We start from the raw sequence: 12125 nt of genomic DNA, 5'->3' as shown, positions 1-12125 counted from the left end.
ATTGTAAGACTAATGGACTCTGCTAGGGAAGACATTAATGTTAACTGTGGATGCTTTACTCTTGTTATCTGGTTCCACTCACAGGATCTCAGAACTGAGTTGCAGGGGGAACTCCTAGTTTCTAGAAGTTCTGGGTCCCTGTTCCTTCCTCGAATTCCCTCATGTGCTGAGATTCAATCCCAGTTTCCAAGGACCAATATCCATTACCATTAACAATGAAAACCAGCAAGGAAGTGACAGAGCCTATTGCTGAATGATACCCCTTCGAACTGCTCAATTCATCCACCTTGATCCACAAACACTTGTTAACACCACTAAGGGAAGGGTGTTGGGGGGGAAGTAGCTCCCTGGCTAATGCACTCAGGGAGGGCCTGCTCCTGTGTGCCTCTCAGCCTCAGAACACTCATTCCCTAACCATCCCTTTGAGTGTCTTCCCTGAGACCCCCAAGGAGTGGGGCAGAGCATTATGTTCACCCACAAGAGTGTCTGCCCTGTTCCTAGTGTATTTAAGCATCCTAACAGGAAGAGAAAGGATGCTGACAGGCACTGGTTAGTATGGCTCCAATGTGGATTGCTAATCTGTGACGATGCAATTTCTTTCTTTTTTTTTTTTTTTTTTTTCCGGAGCTGGGGACCGAACCCAGGGCCTTGCGCTTCCTAGGCAAGCGCTCTACCACTGAGCTAAATCCCCAACCCCGACGATGCAATTTCTTACATGAAAAAGCAAAAAGGGAATGGCTTTTCCTTAGCCTGCCTTCACAGATCTAAAAATTAAATATTGCCAGGCATGGTGTGTGTGTGTGTGTGTGTGTGTGTGTGTGTGTGCCTATTATGATCTCATCACTCAGTAGATAAAGCAGGAAGATTGAGTTTGGGACTGGCCCAGGCTATATAGTGATTTTGAGACTAGCTTAGTCAACATAGGGAGACTCTATCTAAAATACCATAAGCAAAGCAACTATAATAATGTGTGCATTTTAATAGTTGATTAGACTACCAATGTTAAGAAAAACCAAGGGGCTTTGTTTCTGCCGCTTTAAGAGAATACCTGTTAGGACTAAAATTTAAATAGAAATGTGTTTCTCCAAGGTCAACTTGTCAGAAGCTGGTTATTTTGGGGAAAGCTGTTCCCTGCTTTAACGTGGGACTGCTTTGCTTCATCCTGCCTTTCATGGCAGAGGTCAGAGGGCAGATGAGCTCAAGTTTGTGTTGGGAGGTCCATGTTCAGATGCCAGGAAAGGAAGAGGGTCTGGGAGGTTGAAGAGATTGCGAGGAGACTTGGACAAATAAGACCTACTGTATTCATTCCCGGCTGGTAGGCACCAACGCACATGCAGCCACACAGAAGGGCACAGGTTACATGGTATACACAAGCAGGATGGCAAAGGCAAAGGGCTCTGACCTCAAGGCCATATTTATTCAGAACCCTCACAAAGGTGTCGTTCTGCCAGGTATGGTTACATAACAGGTTTCATCAGGGTTTACTCTTGGGGTTCGATGGATATCGGGTGTCTGTTGTTGTAAAATTATACAAAATAAAAATACTGTCTTTAATCCCCCACTAGGTCCACCGCCGCAGTGCCCCAAGATATCTGCTGGACATCTTAATTCTCAGTCAGCAAAGCCTCTCACCCGCTCCGCTCCATCCCATATCACACTGCTGAAGGCCTCTCTCTGAGCCTGGCAGCAATCTCTCTGCCTATCTAGTTCCCAAGGCAGGTTTCCATGCCAGAAACACACATCCCAACTCGGTGGCGGCCCAGACCAGCCGCCTCACACTTTCTTACACTTAAATTGCTACATGAAGGAACACACAACACAATAACCTTAGATCCAATTGATAAGATATAATTGCCCACCTAAACACACAAAACCTAGTACACATCCATCCCTTAAGAATATTAATAACAACCTGTAAATACACACAGCGGAATCTTAACGCCAGCTTCCATTTTGTCTCCACCATGACTGCCCTCTCCATCCCTCCTGTCTCTCCTCTTCCTTCAAACTTTTCTCCCGCCCATCCTTCCTTCTCACCCAATGACAGGCCTCATTCTATCTTGTACCTGCCTCACCTGTGACATCATCCCACAGGTGTCAGCCATTTTGTGCTGACTCACAGCCCCTCCCCACGTCCATTGTCAGCCGAGTTCTAGTTGGCTTACACTAGATAGCTATACCAGCAACATGTCTAAATGTAAAATGGCTGCTAGTACCTTCCGGTCTCAGTTGCTTTTGTGAAAGCTATGATACCATTCTGGAGATAGTGACCTTTGAGGCCAAATTACCACCCATGAATCCAACCTGCTCTCATATTGGAGGCACCTGGATCTTGGGAGGAGTTCTGCAGAATTTCCTGTGTTAGGTAGGGCAGAGTGCTTTGTGTATACCAATGGCTGCCTTAGAAGCCAATTATCATATTGTGTGGATGACCAGAAAGTTTCTGTTGTTTGTCTAAGATGCTGTGAGTGATGAGAGGGTGTGGGGCTGGTAGAGCCTAAGTCTGGAGTTTGGAGCTCCTTTTGCATCCTGAGGTCCATTATAGCAACCATGTTCTGGTTGGCTTTTCAAGGTCAGGCAGTGGAGAGCTCCTTTTATCCTGGGTCCAGCCTAGCCCTTGGGAAATGGAGGCAGAGGTCTGAAAGCAGGTTCAAGATGAACCTGGGTTACAGAGTGAAACCACATCTCAATAGACAACACAACTTTCACAGATGGCGGCTGGAAAATCCCAGTGTGCACATTGCGAGCTGCTACTGAACAATGTGGAACTCCTCTGGCATCTCACTTCTGTTATTAATCTTTCCCTCGTCTTCCCAAAAGGAAAAGGAACATGGAGAACTCTGCTTTAATTTGGTTTGTCCCTGTATGAGCAGAGAATGAAAGGATGGGGGCCACAGCCAGGCGTGCTTGTGAGAAACTTATCTTTCAATGCACAGAGATTACAAAACGGAGTCAAGGAAGCCAACTGAGGGCGGGTGCTCCGTGTCCCGCAATCCCGAAAATTTCAGGTGCATGCTGGGTACTACTGAATCCACACTTACCACACAGGGATCAGTGCTGGAAGTATGTAATACAAGACTTCTGTGTTCAAAAGGCAGGGTAGAGAGTTCTCTGTTCTAAACTGTGGAGATGCATCCAGAAAAGAAAGAAACAACAGCAGCAGCAACAACAACAACAACAACACAACAGCAACAAACACCCCAAAACCCAAACCCTCCTGATTGAACCCTGGCCAGAAGGGAAATTTGTCACCTGGCTTTATTAGCATGCACTCATGACCCAACCACTGGATACATCGGTGGCTTTCATGAGGATGTCTGCAGGATCTTGGGTGGTGACTGTGGGAGGAAGACATTTGTGTTTGAGCCCATGTGCCTCTCACTAGCGACTCTCTTTTTCCCCCATGAAGTAAATGGTTTCCAACACTAGTGTGAACATTTAATCAAATTAAATTAACATTTTTATCATCAAGCACAGCCAAGTTTGATGTTAAAATTGATTAACGCCATCATTTCTAGATGCTTGTGTTGTTGTAACTCTTCTCAGCAGGATGCATGCAGTTGGAAGGGTCTTTCCCCATGGTTTGGCTTTACAGCTGGCTTTTCTTGTTTACTTTATATTGTAAACTAATTTTAACTACCCATAAAAGTTTTAGGAATCCCATTTACATCTGAACAATGATTCAGCAATTTGAACCTATATTTTTTGCCATGGAGTTGTCTAGTAAAAAGTTTATATGATGCTGCTGATTCTAATGGCTCAGATAAATTATGCCTTCATCTCTCTGTGTGCTTATATTTCTTTCCTCTCTGCCTACGCTTTCAGAGCCCTGTTTATCAACCTCAATTATATGGGTGGATTTGGATACATTCTCTCTCTTTCTCTCCTTTCCTCTCTTTCTCTCCTCTCAGGAAAAACATAATTTCTATATGCTACCAGATGGGTGTGTTGGCTGTAAGCTAAAAAAGAAAAAAAAAAAAAACTTCCCAGGCCATCTGGTGTCTTGGTGGGGTCTAGTTGACTAACTTCTTAGTATTGGCTTTTACTCCCAGCAGAAGAAATCAAACCCCCTCTGGCTTGAAGCTCACTAAAATTTGTCATTTATTTTTGTGTTCCACTGTCAATAATATACACTCCTGTGCTGGCTGTCAGCATGCTGTTGTGAACAAACCTGATCTCTGCACATGGTGGAGCTGTGTCCAGGCAAGGTTAATGGGTCAGTTGGGAACTGACCTTCCCTGGGTTTGTTGGCTCTGAGGTTGAACTTGAGCACTTTCTACATATCAAGGTGTTGAAAATATTTTGAGTGTATGTACGTGTAATAGTTTCCTCCAAGCTTGAAACATTCATTCCATCCTGCCCTGAGATGCCTTAAGCAGGGAAGGTAAATAGTCCAAAATAGCTTCAGGAAGTTCCTGAAACTGATCAGATCCACCAGGCCCCTTCCTGCTAGACTAAGCAGTAAAAGCTGCAAAAGAAGATTCTCAGAGAGCCAAGCTGCAAAGACCAACACTTGAGGTGGAACCATCTGCATGGAAGAAACAGAAAACAGCCAAGCTAATGAGGTTTAGAACAACAAAGTCACTTGGGAAGACGACTCTCCCATCTGTTGAGCTGCCTTGATGCTGTGCAGTGTGCTTCAGCTGTCACCCATGCTGGTGTCCCTGAGTCATTTCTGCTTATGTAAGTCTTTACCCGTACTCCTATAAGTAACCCTAATAAAACTCATACTTTGGTCTGTCATGGACTCCCTGTCTGGGGTGGGTAGACATGTGTGTTCTGTCTCTGAAGGGAAAGTTTTGTCACCCACCAGCACTGCATACAGCAGTCTCTCCATACTGTTCTTCCTGTGGTGCAAGTGGCTTCTAGTTGAGAAGAGCTCCAGAAGTATTCATCTCTCATTTGTCAGTGTAGGGACGGCTGTTGTATAAGGGAAGTTTCCAACATGATCACTGGATATCGTGGGGGCGGGGGTAAAAGGTATGCTAGCCAACATATTCACTATTGAGCAGTTTATTAGAAGATGTAGGCCTTGGAATCTGTTGGGCATTGCTCCAGAAAGCCCTTACTGAGGTGTTTACAGATACCTGATAAACATCCTTCTGTATACCATAGATTACCACATCAGTCTAGAGAAATAGTTATTCCTTATTGTTTAATAAATAGTGACAAGGAGAAAAGTCTCCATATTTGTTACAGGCACAGCTTTCTGACTTTACTAAGTTATTTTCCATCTCTGGCTGGGTGGATCTGAGGAAGTGAAATCTGTGGGCAGGGAAGGCCAACTGTGTATAAAAGATAGGCAAGGTAGCTTTGAGGAAGACTGACTCAAAGAGACGGGTGTTCTAAGACCACCTCATAGTACAGAGGTGTGCTTGACCCGCATTTTGTTGTATGTGCTTGTAACATATGTATTGAAGTGATCTGTATCTACTAAGACCAGGTATTCTGTGTCACATCCACAATGCCTACACTGTGCATTTTAAATTCATGTTGACATTTCCCTACTCTTTTACAAAATTTATTATTATTATTATTATTATTATTATTATTATTATTATTATTATTCCGGCTTTTCCTCCTATCTTCCTATCCTCTCCTTCCCTCCCATTCCTTCCCCTCTTTACTCCCCTAACCCTTTCTTTTCCTTTGAGACAGGGTTTCTAACACTGTCCTGGAACTCAGTATGTGGACTACGCCAGCCTTAAACTCTCAGAGATCTACAACACCTATCCTTGTTTTTTTATTTTTATTTTTAAATTATTTTTAATTGTGTGTGTGCATATGTGCACATGAATGTAGGTGTTCTTGGAGGCCCAAGGAGTTGGGCCTTCCCGAAGATGGTTCTGAGCTGCCTGCCTAACCTGAATGTTGGGAACTGAATTTGCTTCCTTTGGGAAAAGTTTGCATGTTTTCACCTGAGAACAGTTTGTATTCTTAAACTGGGAGCTATCTCTTCAAGTGCTTCCTTCCTCCAATATTTGTTTTTAATCATGCACTTATTTTGCATAAACTTGTGGGAGTCAGTTCTTTCCATCATGTGGGTCTCAGGGTTCAACTTTAAGTTGCAGGCTTAGCAATTACTGGGTTTTTTTGCAGGTAAAAAAACCCAACCATCTTGCCAACCCTGATTTCCCCACTTCTTTAAGGCTCTTTTCTGATCGCACCCGTCCCCTTCCTCATCACCGCTCACGGTTGTACAGACAATCTTCAATTATTGCACTGACATCAATTTTCCTATCAGCGTGCGGATGGACATTTACTGTTTCTAGACTTTATAAACGATACCTTGATTGACACCATATGACGTTTGGGTACCCAGGTGGGAAAAGGCGCTAGAACCCCATGGCTCGAGCTATATCTTTAGAGCCGCCATTGTTTTATTGAGTTTCATTTTGGCCTGCTCTTTGCTTCTGTATGCTGCCTTCTGGCCGTCTAACTTTTCCTCGCTCACCTGGGAAAACTCTTCGGTATAGAAGCCAACTCCGGTTTGTTTGCATGAGAGATTACAGTTAACCTTGGCTCAGAGTGCTTTCAGTTTCAGTGAAATCAGCAGGAGCCGGAGCCTGCTGGAAGGAAGCAGTGTATCTGTGCCTGGTTACCCTGAAGAACTGTGAAGGAACAAGTGTGGCAGTGAGGAAGAGAAGCTGTTCAGTGGGGTGTAGTGGGTGTGCCTTTCTCGTCCTGTTGGCCTTGGATCTCCCCATGGAAGTCCAGTGTAGGACATGGGATGTGGGCATCACGCTATGGAGTGGGGATACCCTTTATGACTTTTTATGGTGTTTGCGGAATACCCAATACCTGACATATGTCTTCAAGGTTTTTGTTTTGGTTTGTTTTTTAAAGCTCTGACTGTCTGGAACTTGTTGTGTAGTCTAGGCTAACCCTGAACTCATAGAGTTCTTCCTGCCTCTGCCTCCTAAGTGCTGGGGTTAAAGGTGTGAGGCACCAAGCTTTTGTTTATGTGTTTGGTGCTCTGTTCTGAGGTGGGTTGGTCTTTATACCACCTTCCGGGTCACTGCTCTACTTTGGGTTCTTGTCTGCAGCTATGGTTTTATAGATTCAGCTTTCTGCTGGTGACAGTGGACAATCACTTAATTGGGTTTGGGTCAGAAGGGGTCCTGGTCAGCTGTAGGAATTAATGCTGGATCCTTGATTTCTGTATCACAACTCTGTCTGACAGGGCCTCGGTGCTGTCTCTCTCACATTTCTCCTTGGTTTGAAACTGATCATTACCTCCCCAGCAGTTCGGAAGCTGGACTCTTCATTTCTTCACTGACCTGTTTGTGATCTGCTCTACTCTGTGGGTTAAGGTAAAGTCATAGGCTCTGTACCAGCCTTGTTCATTTGTGTGCCATCTGGTCCTAGAAGAGTGCCAAGCAACACCACTGGTGTTTGAAAAGATGGATTAGATGAATATTGTCTCAGAAATTTCTTGCACAAGAGGGTTGGCCAGGTGCCTTCCTGAGGAAGGACTTAATTCCACTGAGTATGCTCATTAGTGGCTACCCATTTTGGCCATGTCACCATGAGGCTAGATGTCGCTTCTCTTTTGAGTTTGTGTTTGAGCGTTTCTTATCTGAAACAAATGTCCAGGTGATGGGCCATGGCTTTGATCTCAGGTTACCAAGTAGTGTTAAAATCTGCCGAGAGTCCCACATTCGAGTGGTGAAATCGAGAATCACTGGGAATATAGTGCACAGACTAATATAGGATTGGTAGGTCTGAGGATAGCAGGAACGCACCATCTGAGGTACGGGTGGCAATTATATGGGGCCAGTGGCTTTCATTTTGGGGATACTATTTTACAAATTCTCTTCCACGGATTTCTTCTCCAGTGTATCCAGCTTTCCAACAGTCCACTTACCTGCCTGTGTTTTCTGGCTTGTTAGGACTCAGAACCATTAGTAGTTGTGAATGCCAGTTTTAGTTTTTTAATTGGATCTGGGTCCCCTGGGTCATTTCCAGCATCCCTGAGCACTGACCTGGTTTCACTTTCTTTCCCTCATTTCCTGGTCTCATATCTTTATTGTCTTGATGTGTCATGTGCTGCAAAAATGTTTTTATTGATTTTCAGGACATGTAGACCAGACTAAACTTGAACTCTGCCTCCCAAGTGCTGGGAGTAGTGCCCAGACTAATGGAGTCCCTTTTCTTTCCTTGGGATTGGTTGTGCCTTGTTTCCTCCATGGTCTGTCCATCAACTACTTTTGCTCAAGATCTCCTTCAGTGATTAAAAGTGAAATTAATAAGTTTCGTAGCAGTTCTTTCCAACTGACTGGTTGGGGCAATGGTGGCTGCATTTACCCTCCGGGTTACGATGCTGCTCACCTGGACACCCACCGTGGAGAAACCCAGCTCTGTTGGGACAGATCTCCAGAAACTCCAGGCCTTAGCCTGAGATAGAGAAAGAACTTACTGTGTTTGTGGTGGATGTTTTTTTATGCCCTGAGTTCAGAATATCTCTTCTGAAACATTCTTGGGCCTTTGTTAATATTAGTCTCAGAAGCTGTCACAAACAGGGGGAACTGGAATGTTTTGTCCTGGGTTGAGCAGGTGACAATGCTTAGATGAGCCCAGATGTCAGTGGCAAATGAGTTTCCTAGGACAGGATCCAGCTAAGGTCTGGGGACCAGGTAGAAGGTGAGAGGAGGCTTCGTGCCACCATCATCAGGACCTCTGTGTGACTTTGGCAGGATTAGACAGTAGTTTGAGCTTGGGTCTCTACCTTGGAAACAGGATCTAATGTGTGTGTTTACCTCCTTGGTTTCTACTATGCCCACTTCACTTCCATCACACTTGTCTTCTCACACTTTGTGTGCTTGTATTTAAACCACACTTCTCTGAGTTACATGTTTGTCATGTTTCTTACGCCCCTATCTGGGATGCACATCCTCTGATACAGAAGGATTTGGTACCTGTGTGCACCTAGCATCCCCTAGATGACATCTGTAGAACAAAGTGATGAATTTGCTGCTGGATCATGGCCATGACCTTGTCTTCTGTTTCCTCTGTCTTTTGGTCACATCCAGGAAGAGATCATCATCCAATGACAAGTTGGGTGTCCCACATCCAAAGTGCTTGGAATCAAAATTGTTTCGGTTGTTTCTAGATTATATAATATCCGAGCATATATAATGGGGCTTCTTGGGGATGAGACTTAAGTCTAAATGTGAAAGTTTATGTATGTTTTGTGACCACCTTAGGTCTATAGATGAAAATAATTCAATATGGTAGTTTACCTGTCATTGTGCATGAAACAAAATGTCAACAGGATGTCAGATGCGGAGTTTCCCATTAGTGTCAGCTTGTTAGGTTTTAGTTTTGAATTTTGGAGTAGTTTGGATTTCAGTGTTTGGTTTGGGACTAGTCACCCTGTATATGGTGTAAGAGCTTTAGACGTTGTAAGATTCTGCTGGCTCAATTGAGCTTGTTTTCAGACCACACAGTTTTCTTAGGATGTCTGGGAATTGTTGACAGTCTTCAGCTTAGGAGGGTGAGCCCTGTTGTGCTTTCTCCTGTCTCTTCCCTGTTTACCTTCTCAGAACGTGTCCCGGGCCCCCACAGCCACCTCTGAGATCCTCTAATCTGAAATCCCTGCTGAGCCCTGCTTCTGAACATCCTGAGTCCTGGCCTGGTCACACAGGCTTCTGATTGTTTTATTCCTGTAGCTACAGAGCTGTCAGAGACTTAGCATATAAGAGTGGGTTTTCCTCATTGGCAAAGGCTGTGATTGCACAAGTCCAAGCATTGCCCCCAGCTGAGCGTTTTCTTATTCAGTTCCCTTGGCTGTGCCCCTGTTCACTGGAGAGGAAGACGCTTGGGTGATGTTTGTGTGCTTCTTCAAATGAAGACATTGCGTTGAGCATCAGTCCAGGTAGTAGTGTGTAGTAGGATGGTGGGTTACAATCCAGGCTCCAGAGATTGATTGGTTCTTTGAGGAACCGAGATCTTAGCATTTGTCTTTAAACCTTCAAGTTGGAATTTCTTCTTTTTCCAAGAGTAGACAGTAGACTTCATTTTGAATGTTACTCATGATTAAGAGGTATATATGTCTTAGAACTCCATGTTGATATGACTCTAAACTTCTGTCATATCTAGACCCTGTAGGATAGTGCCAAGGTCAGCTTAGTGGGATTTAATTAGTCTTTTACCTAAATTCAGTGTTTCTAGTCCTTTATTCATGTACGTGTTGCAAAGTTCCGTTAAAATAAACTCATTTGTAAGTCAATGATTTCAATAATTGTAAACCGGAGAGAGAAGGCATGAGTCTGTAACATAAATGACAACTATTATGTGAGAAAGATTGGGGTTCTTGAGGGAGATGAACACCAAGCAGCCTGGGAGCAATGATTTGGGGGTTTTGATGTAGGTAACAGCTTGTGTTCTCTAAAGGTAGCAGAGTGGTAACATGCCGATAAGCTTCCTGACCTGGAGGCTGGATAAACTGAGTGCCCCTAACTAGTCTTTGGAAAGCTTTCATGTAAAGCATGGGAACAGTGGTATAGGATAGTGCATTGGTTGGTAGGGGTTCCGCTTGTCTATGCACATATATCCGGTCAGTGGATGCAAGAGTTAATTTCTCATTGCTATGATAAAATACCTGACAGAAGTAGCTATTGGCCAGCACAGTCCACCCTGGCAGGGGAGAGGCTTGGCAGCAGTAACTTGAGGGAGCTGGTCACATTGCACCTGCTGTCAAGAAGCAGAGACACATGTGCATGCTAGTGGGCAGAATCTTCTCATTCAGTCTAGGATCCCAATGCATGGAATGGTGCCACCCACATTTATAGTGGATCATTCTGTGTCAAGTCTGCTCTATGATTGCTGTCACACACACACATACAGACACACACACACACACACACAGAGAGAGAGAGAGAGAGAGAGAGAGAGAGAGAGAGAGAGAGAGAGAGAGAGGTTTGTCTCCTAGGAGACTCTACATTTGGTCAGCAGGTTTGACAGTATTAATCATCACTTAGCAAAATAATTTAACATCAACAATAGGAGCAATGACAACACCTCCTTCATGGTGTTGGTACAAGGTTTAAAGGAACTGATTCAGAAAGGGCATCCAGGGTAAAATAATGGGTCCATGTAAAATAATGTGCACATATAGGGGTACTGTGTGTGAAGCAGAAGGTAACCCATTGAATGAATTGGAACATTTTTCTTCTGGTTTTGGCTTAAAGGGGGCTGGATCTCAGGCTTCATGCATGGCGAACATCCATACTTACTATTGAATTATATCCTATTTTCTTCCTTCCTTCCTTCCTTCCTTCCTTCCTTCCTTCCTTCCTTCCTTCCTTCCTTCCTGTACGTGTATGTGTCTGTGTCTGTCTGTGTCTGTGTGCATGTGTGCTCATGTGCTTGTATGCACAGGGCAAAGGACAGCCTTGAATATCATTCCCTAACCTTGTTTAACTTTATTTTATTATTATAATTATTATTATAATTAATTTTATTGTTGCTGTTTTGCAATGTGGTTTCTTACTAGCCAGGGACTCCCTGAGAGGCTCAGCTGGCTGGCCAGCAAGTCTGAGAGACTTCTCTCTCTGTCTCCTCTACACTCTTATGCTTGCACCAAGAAACATTTTACTGCTTAACATTCCCCGCCCATCACCCCACCACCCTGAAAAGGAGAAAAATTGGCATCGAGACTGAAGGCTTGTTAGTTTTTATCATCTTTTGAGGGGGAGGTTCTTTCTGGGTAGCAGGCCCAGACTCATGACTTGACTTGTTTCCGTCTGGGCTCCCTCTCGTGCTACGGATGCCTTGTTTATCTGGCAGCCAGAGGCAGTTTAGAATATATGAGCATTTATGCAGCGGAGTATCTCGCACAATGACAGCATCCTCGGGGAGTAGCTCTTTTTAGGCCAGGGCATTTCATCTTGCTGGAAAGATAGGACCGCTGGAAACTGAAGAACAAGGAGATCCCATTTTGTCTAAACCTCCTATCTTCTTTTGATGTGATACGTTGTTCTTTTGATGTCCTCTTTTCCCTCCTTTTCACTTTCCTACTGTGGGATAGACATCCTCTGTGTAGACAGCAGTATTTCCGAATGAAGAATGCAGCCCTGCATGCCTTGGACCCCAGAATCTGTACGCTTGTTTTGAAATGAGAC

General features: G+C 44.2%; 2 protein-coding genes across 5 annotated transcripts in view; both read left to right on the top strand.

Annotated features, from left to right (window-relative positions):
• Ptprg (protein tyrosine phosphatase, receptor type, G) overlaps positions 1-12125 on the top strand; it is a 683913-nt gene that overhangs the window by 78116 nt on the left and 593672 nt on the right. The window lies entirely within an intron of this gene.
• The window catches only part of LOC120097096 (uncharacterized), a 99430-nt gene that overhangs the window by 29429 nt on the left and 57876 nt on the right, over positions 1-12125 (top strand). Inside the window, exon 1 of the mRNA XM_063274845.1 lies at positions 1-12125. This exon is cut by the window's left edge and continues 29429 nt beyond it; it is cut by the window's right edge and continues 13997 nt beyond it. The gene's annotated coding sequence lies outside the window, so the exon portion shown is untranslated.

The sequence above is a fragment of the Rattus norvegicus genome, chromosome 15 (genome assembly GCF_036323735.1).
Source record: "Rattus norvegicus strain BN/NHsdMcwi chromosome 15, GRCr8, whole genome shotgun sequence".
Taxonomy (NCBI): Eukaryota; Metazoa; Chordata; class Mammalia; order Rodentia; family Muridae; genus Rattus; species Rattus norvegicus.
The sequence above is the reverse complement of the archived record's forward strand: the minus strand, read 5'-3'. Positions and strand labels throughout refer to the sequence as shown.